This window comes from Engraulis encrasicolus, chromosome 14, assembly GCF_034702125.1.
Source record: "Engraulis encrasicolus isolate BLACKSEA-1 chromosome 14, IST_EnEncr_1.0, whole genome shotgun sequence".
In the NCBI taxonomy this organism is placed as follows: Eukaryota; Metazoa; Chordata; class Actinopteri; order Clupeiformes; family Engraulidae; genus Engraulis; species Engraulis encrasicolus.
This window is the reverse complement of record NC_085870.1, coordinates 21,055,559-21,062,962: the sequence shown is the minus strand read 5'-3', so window position 1 is coordinate 21,062,962 and position 7,404 is coordinate 21,055,559. Positions and strand designations below refer to the sequence as shown.

At 44.2% G+C, this 7,404-nt stretch overlaps 1 long non-coding RNA gene across 1 annotated transcript in view; it reads right to left on the bottom strand.

Moving 5' to 3' along the window:
• Positions 1-1,121: 1,121 nt before the first annotated feature.
• The window catches only part of LOC134463161 (uncharacterized), a 14,192-nt gene continuing 7,909 nt past the window's right edge, over positions 1,122-7,404 (bottom strand). Inside the window, exon 3 of the long non-coding RNA XR_010037659.1 lies at positions 1,122-1,319. This is a non-coding gene — a long non-coding RNA (uncharacterized LOC134463161). The remainder of the gene's footprint in view (positions 1,320-7,404) is intronic.

The following is a 7,404-nucleotide window of genomic DNA, read 5'->3' as shown; positions in this document are numbered from 1 at the left end:
CGGTTCCCAATCCTTCCCCATCTCTCTCTCCTTACTTGTTTCCCTTCTCTCTCACTGTCCTATCTGATAATAAAAGTGTAAACGTTATTTTTTTTTAATTCATAAAAAAAAGAATTAGGCTGTGATGCTGTAGTACCCACACTTACTGCATCTTCTCTAACTGTGTCTTCATGTGCACTTAACACACACACACACACACACACACACACACACACACACACACACACACACACACACACACACACACACACACACACACACACACACACACACACACACACACACACACACACACACACACACACACAGCGCCAGGAAGAAGCAGAGACCACACAGCAGGGAAGGCTTTGAATTGATGTCATATTTTATGTGCACACATTTGGCACCACACACTGCGAATACAGGTGGAGGAAAAAATAAATTAAAATAAATTAATTAAATAAATAAAAAGATCATCTCACTCCCCTCTGTTCTTTGACACTCCCTGTCTGTACTCCCTACACTCCCCTAGTCTATCAACTCTCTCTCGTCACATTTCTGTCCCCACACCAATCTTCATCTTCCTCGCCTTCTTTCTCTGCACCTCTCTGATTCTCATCCTTCGTTCCCACAGCATTCACCTGTCTCATTGTGTGTGTCTCTCTCTCTCCTCTTGGTCCCACATCTCTCTCTCTCTCTTTCTCTCTCTCTCTCTCTCTCTCTCTCTCTCTCCCTCTCTCTCTCTCCCTCTCCCTCTCCTCTTGGTCCCACCTCTATCTCTCTCTTTCACTCTCTTTGTTCTCTGCTCCTTCCCCCACAATACTCCTCCTCCTCATACCTTTCCCCCTTCACCCCACCTCTTCTACAGTACAGCAAGTAAGACCTCTGTGGTGATGACAGGCTGTGAAGAGATGCGGAGATAAAAGAAGAGAAGAGAGAGAGAGAGAGAGAGAGAGAGAGAGAGAGAGAGAAGAGAGAGAGAGAAAGACATCCTCGAGTCCAGTGTTAGTCCCCTGGTGACAGAGGCTATTTAGGGGCTTCCTATATCTCCACCACCCGGCTCTCCTCCAGGGCCTCCAAGCCCCATCGCCACTGTGCCCTGCCCTGCCCCGCCCTGCCCTGCCCTGCCCCGTGCCGCCATGCGATGCGATGCGTCCTCTGTGGCCGCCTGCCCAGTCCAACCGGGCCGCCATATGGAACACAGCCACATGGCGAGACAGATCCGTCAGGGACGCGGCGTGTTGTCACGTCACCACGGAGGACAGCTGGCTAGCTCTCGGACATCTTCCTCCTTCCTCCTACTCCTTCTCCACTGTTTTTCCTTCCTCTCGTCCAGAAAACTGTCAGAAAGAGAGAGAGAGAGAGAGAGAGAGAGAGAGAGAGAGAGAGAGAGAGAGAGAGAGAGAGAGAGAGAGAGAGAGAGAGAGAGAGAGAGAGAGAGAGAGGAGTATGGTTAGGGCAGCGTCTTAAAATAAATGTCCTCAGCTGCATGTCCTGAGAGTAACTGAGAGAATAGCTATTATCTGCAGCACTCTGACATCCATCCCCAATCAATCAATCAATCACAGAGACACAGACACATCTCACCAAGTACAATGTCATTCACCAGAGGAGCTTTCAAGTGCACCATTGATATGCATGCATGCAGCCTTGATGTAAATCCATCCTGCCAACATCAAAAAGGCACAACAGAGACTGTACTTCCTTAGGGTCTTACGGGCTAACCATCTACCCCAAAGTCTACTGGTGGCCTTCTACCGGAGCTCCAGAGAGCATCCTAACATACTGTTTATGTGTGTGGTATTCCAGCTGCACAGCAGCGGACAGAAGAGCTCTTCAGAGAGTGGTCAGCACAGCTCAGAAGATCACCAGCTGTCCCCTGCCCTCTTTAGAGGAGTTGTTCTCCTGTCGCTGTCTAAAGAAAGCCAAGCAAATCATCAGAGACCCCTACCATACTGGACATAAACTGTTTGAGCTGCTGCCATCAGGCAGGCGTTACAGGGCTCTGGGTACAAAAACAAACAGGCTAAAAGATAGTTTTTATCCAAAAGCAATCTACACTCTTAATTTTGCACAGCTGACTTTTTAAAATCTGAATTATTTTTATACAGTAGGCCTATATATGTAGGTGTCTTTGTTGATTTTTAAGCACCGTGAGCATCTGCACTTTACCAATTTCGTTGTACCTGTACAATGACAATAAAGTTTAATTCATTCAAGTTTCATTCATTCAAAGTTTCATTCAAATGTGAGTGTTATTCACAAGTTTGCTACTGTAGACTTGGGTGCTGTTTCCACATAGCAGGATTTTTTTGAAAACACATTGGTTTTGGCCTTCCGTTTCCACGTAAACAGAGTTTTAAAAATCCCACTTTGAAAAAAACCTATTTAGTGGCCTAAAATGAACATGTTACAATGGAGTTTTTATTTTTATCCACATGACATGTTACGTTTACACCTGAACAGTAGAAAAGAATAGCCACATTTAAAAATAGCAGGCTATGTGGAAACAGCACCTTAATGTACTCCAGGCCTATTGAAGATGTTATCCTCTTTCAGGGAAATACATCCTTTGACAAGTCCCTCACACAAGACCACATGTGACCACATTAAAAATAAATAAATAAAATACTCTCGTAAATAAATTGGGATGGAAACAACCCTTAATCGTCCCTATTTGAAAAATATGTTTTTAAAAAATCACGATGCACAGAACTCAAATGACATATACTGTATGCACACAAAACATCATGCACAAAATCACATATGCTCATAATCCATTTATGTTCTTTTCAGATCACTGATTACCAACATCAAACCTGTCGAATCACTGCTTCAAAGGTCGTCACCGTCTGACTCACATGCCTTCAGACACTCACAAAGGTCTTCATGGGGGACTTACTCTGCTCTATCTTGGAGCAATTGGATGTAGGCGTAACAACTATGACACGACAATGTCATGCGCCCTCCAAATAGGCTACATGTGGCAGATTTCAATATTGTCGTGTTTATTAGGGGCAGCCGTGGCCTTGTGTTTTAGGGCGGTGGTCTTAAGACCAAAGGATAGCAGGTTCGAATCCCACCATTACCGCTCCCTACACCTCCATCCATGGCTGAAGTGCCCTTGAGCAAGGCACCTAACCCCACATTGTTCCAGGGACTGTAACCAATACCCTGTAAAATAACTGTAAGCCGCCTTGGATAAGAGTGTCAGCGTTATGTAATGTGGAATGTTCTCAGTTGACCCACACAATCTTGCATAATCCTTTATCGAACCCCCACAATTTCTCACTTTTTCTGTAAAGGTGCACTGTGTAAGATGGTGGCCTGAGTAGGTATTGCAACTATGCTGTTCAGTGAAACTGTGTTGTCTACTGCCAAATTTGATCTTGCCATGAATATTTACTAATTAATGAACAAATATTTACTAGTATGGCCAAATCAAAGTAAGTGTTTCAGATAAAAATGCCTATTTCCGGAAATTCAAAATGGTGGACCATGGAGAAGATCCCCCTTTTCATGTATGAAAAGTGCAATTTTCCCAGTCATAATGAATACTTAGAATTTGATGGTGGTGGTAAGTATTCATGAAAAAGGTAACATTTGTGAATGGGCAGCATGAATTCTGTAAATAAACTACTAAAAATATTACACAGTGCACCTTTAAACAATAAGCCAATAATAAACATAAACACAACTGTACACAAGCCTAAATCTGGCAATGAACCCTGTGGTGTTCCCCATCAAGCACACAACTAAACACAACACTTCAACAACATGACCACACAACTGAACTCAGTTTAACACCCATCAAATTCTCCAACAACAAATACATATTTTATTCAACTCCATAGTGACAATAATTACAGCAGAACCCTAATAAATGTTTTTTATACTTTTCCGTTGGTGGTTCACAGTCATTATTTAAATTAGTTGGGTAATGAGAATTTTCTCTCTTCCATAGCGCAAGTGCTTTACAAATGCTTTATTGATTTTTTTGCACCGCACATTTAGCACCACACAGCCTTTGTAACCTTGGCAAGTCATTCAAACCCACAACTGTATTTACAATTGAAATTAGTCCAGTTGACTGTATTTAAAATTAGCCTATGTTACAACATAAAATGTCGGAATGTGCACACACACAGACACACACAGACACAGACACACACACACACACACACACACACACACACACACACACACACACACACACACACACACACACCACACGCACACAAATGCCCGCACGCACACACACACACACACAGACACAGACACACACACACACACCTTTGCAGAGCGCATTACTAAAGGACCCCTGCGTAGCCAGGCCAGACCGTGCTGTTCTGTTCTATTCTGTTCTGTGCTATGCTGTGCTGTTCTATTCTGTTCTGTTCTGTTCTGTTCTGTTCTGTGCTGTTATGTTCTGTGCTGTCCTTTGCTGTGCTGTGCTGTGCTATGCTGTTCTGTTCTCTGCTGTGCTGTTCTGTGCCCGAGGCAGCCCGTTGTTCTGTGCCCGAGGTAGTGTTTTGGGACATTACTACCCCCATGTGGCCTGTAGAGGAAGCACAACTCCCATTGTCATTGTGACACAGCACTCCACAGCACACAAGTGAACAATGCACACTGCACACAACGAAATTGCATTTTTGCCTCACCCATGCAAGGGGGCAGCCCTCAAAGGCGCACCAAGGGAGCAGTGCCGTGGGATGGTACCATGCTCAGGGTACCTCAGTCATGGAGGAGGATGGGGGAGAGCTCTGGTTAATTACTCCCCACACCAACCAGGCGGGTCGGAAGTCAAACTGGCAACCTTTGAGCTACAAGTCTGATGCCCTCACCGCTTACCCATGACTGCCCTTACCCCTTAGCACAGAACCTATGTTATAACCTTACTGTCACCAGAATTGTAATGGCTATTTATTAATCTGTTACTTAAGGCTCTCGATAGTGCAATAAGAATGTTGTTCGGATGTACGGTCCATGTAGCTGAGTCTGTTCGGCAAAGGCCCATTTTTGGCAAAGGACCATGTGCACCACAAGGCTACATTACAGTGGCCACGTGTACATGATACTTTTAATGCAGAATTAATAATTCAGAATTAAACAGTTCCGGTGAGTTTACATTGCACTCATCATTTCATTCCAAATTGTAAAGTGTTTACATGATGTTTTCAAAGCGGAATTAAGTTTCATTCAGAATTTAATTGAGCTAATTCTGAATTTGTAATGTAGTTGAGTATTTTCAGCAAATAGTGAATAAGCCCGCCAGCGACCCCATCTGCACTAAGAGGCTAGTATTTACTCCAATAAATATTTTATGTGCTGAAGTAAGCAGTAGTCTACGAAACGTAAAGAAGTCTCTTCTCTGGAGCACAGCAAAAACACAAACACACACACACACACATACACACACACACGCACGCACGCACGCACGCACGCACGCACGCACGCACGCACGCACGCACGCACGCACGCACACAGTGTGCATCATAAGTTTTGCAGTGTTTATTCAGCACTTCTGTATACGTAACACCCTCTGTAAGTCTTTAATTAACACCGCAAACTTTCTGCTCGACAGCACCATGCCACACAAGTGTAGTCATGACCTACATGACCTGCCTGCGCAACAGAAATCTCTTTTCTGATTGGCTGATGGGGTGGCCATTAATCCCTGAGAACCGGTCAGGCATCAAGCGTGCATGCATAGAACCTTCACTTGGAATGCCGACGGTAGCCTATCTAAGGAAACCATGCACATCGTCTTCGGAAAATTTAATAATCACAAAATTGGGATACCAAACGAAGATTCTAGACGCGTCTACATTAGACGCCCGCATAGCGACGTGAACTATATCTTGCTCACAAGATTCTGGTGCAGTTGGGGGAAAGCACTTTCGTCACAAGAAGAGGTTTGCACAGTTTTCCTGTCGCGTCTGCGTAGTTGCGAAAATGCTCTGCTGTGCCCCGACCAAAGACCATGCCTAACACTAACCTGTCAGTGAAGCAACATTTTTCTACTGCTTTACTTTTGCCAAGAACAGCAAACCAAGCAAGGGAATGGTGAAAGTGTGGTGAGATTGTGCCCAGACCAAAACCATGCCTAAACTTAACCTGTCACAGGGCGTTGTGGAGCAAAAGTTAATATGGAAAGGCGTGATGCACAAACATGAAGGATTGGTTCAAGTCGGTTATATGCTATATTAATGCTCTGGCATGATGATATAATGGTACATACATGTAGCCACCAAAGACAAGAGAGCTGTTTATGTGCTAAATTGCAGCTATAATGTATTATAGTATACATTTATAAGTATTTTATATATTTACTGCTGGGTGTTGTGATTGTGTTATTCAGTGCTGTTCATGTCTCTCTTATATTCCAATGTTGAGTTTGAACTCTCGAAGGTTTGATGGGATGTGAAGACAAATTTCCCTCATAGGACACGAAAGGACTTGTCAATCTACCTGTTACGATAAAGCATTGCATTTTATTCCCCTCCCGTTTTCACAACTACCTCCAAAAATGGTTCCCATCATTGCCATTTCTGATGGAAAGCATGTGGGAACAGCATTGAAACTAATAGTTCGACTGTCTGATAAGGGTTTAAAAACACATGGCCTTCATTGGCCCTGTGCTAAGGACCGGTGTCATAGACAGGCACAGAGGTGCACAGCCTGTTTTGGTCCAGTAACAGTGGTTTGGAAAGATTTACTTTTACGCACTGAAACACAAAATAATCACAAACCATCAAATTCATCCCATATGGTATTCTTTTCACATCACTGAGTCTCAGCCTGGACATGTATACAGTATTCACTTATTTTTCACTGGCCGTCTATCACTCACGGACCTTCAGACATATTCGCAGCACAATTCAACAAAGCAACAAATTTAATTTAAAAAAGACTATAACACCACATGGGTACTGTGGCGCATGTATCGGATTAATGACCTGTCCATAAAAGGGCTGTACTCTTGTGGGGACCCAGACTAGAGTCCGGCCTGGGTCATTTACGAACCCTGCCCTATCTGTCTTCCCCGCCCAAAAACGATCACACTACAACACGATGTGGTTACTATTGTGGTTATCAGTGCTCCTGTGGAAAATGGAGGTGTCAAACAGAGGCACAGAGGTGCACATCCTGTTCTAGTCCAGTGATTGGAGGGGTGTGGAGGGCAGCATGTGGAGGGCAGCATGTGACCCAGTGGTAAGGACACCATGTACTGTGTAAGGCAAGGCTGGACTGGGGTAGAAATAGGACCAGGGCACTTTTGACTTAAAGGGGCCCCTCATAATTAGCGGCGCGGAACTGACACAGCGGTGGGCCCCGCACACTCGTGGGCCCCTTTTTTCAGAAATGTAAAAAAGAGAGGGTTTTTTTTTACATTTCTAAAAATAGGGGCCCACGAGGGTGCAG